Source organism: Habropoda laboriosa, unplaced genomic scaffold (assembly GCF_001263275.1).
Source record: "Habropoda laboriosa isolate 0110345459 unplaced genomic scaffold, ASM126327v1 scaffold801, whole genome shotgun sequence".
Taxonomy (NCBI): Eukaryota; Metazoa; Arthropoda; class Insecta; order Hymenoptera; family Apidae; genus Habropoda; species Habropoda laboriosa.
This window is the reverse complement of record NW_017101026.1, coordinates 276,621-277,279: the sequence shown is the minus strand read 5'-3', so window position 1 is coordinate 277,279 and position 659 is coordinate 276,621. Positions and strand designations below refer to the sequence as shown.

At 33.7% G+C, this 659-nt stretch overlaps 1 protein-coding gene across 3 annotated transcripts in view; it reads right to left on the bottom strand.

Annotated features, from left to right (window-relative positions):
- LOC108577983 (signal transducer and activator of transcription 5B) overlaps nucleotides 1–659 on the bottom strand; it is a 6,753-nt gene that overhangs the window by 1,581 nt on the left and 4,513 nt on the right. The gene's annotated exons all lie outside the window — the stretch shown is intronic.

The following is a 659-nucleotide window of genomic DNA, read 5'->3' as shown; positions in this document are numbered from 1 at the left end:
TATAAAATAAAAAAAAAGGGGGGGGGGGGGGCAAAGCTACAAAAATTTGGCAGTCTGAGAAAAATGTACAAAATTACTATTTCCTAACCCGTTTTTTTCTTCACGTTCGCTATTCGTACTACAAACTACGTATTGTAATTTATCGAAGAAACAGGAGAGAAAAAAGAGAGGAAAGACTGAAAAAAGATCGACGGCCAAATTATTACGTATGTATCTACCTAGATCCAAAGGTCCTCCGATCGTCTAGTTTATCCTTTGGACGGATTTTATAACAAATGTGCTTTGAAAGCAATTTTATGAAGTTTGAAACGTTACTCAACCACAAGTCATGGTACATCACTGGATATCACGTATATCCAGTATATCACGTATATTTCATCGATCATTTCATTAAGAAATAAGAACGTACTGTTCTTTGTAATTCGTGCAAAATTTACCTACGGAGGACTTTGGAGATTTGATAATGGCATTACATATTCCGATATATCTTGCCTTGTAATAATGCCACTTAATATTAAAGATACACTTGCCGATAGAAAATTATAATATCGGAACAGAGTGCTGGGTGACACGAAGCGAAGACTTACCGAAAGAAACTTAAATTAGAAAGAAAAGAAAAAAGAAAAACACACATATATATATATATATATATACACACA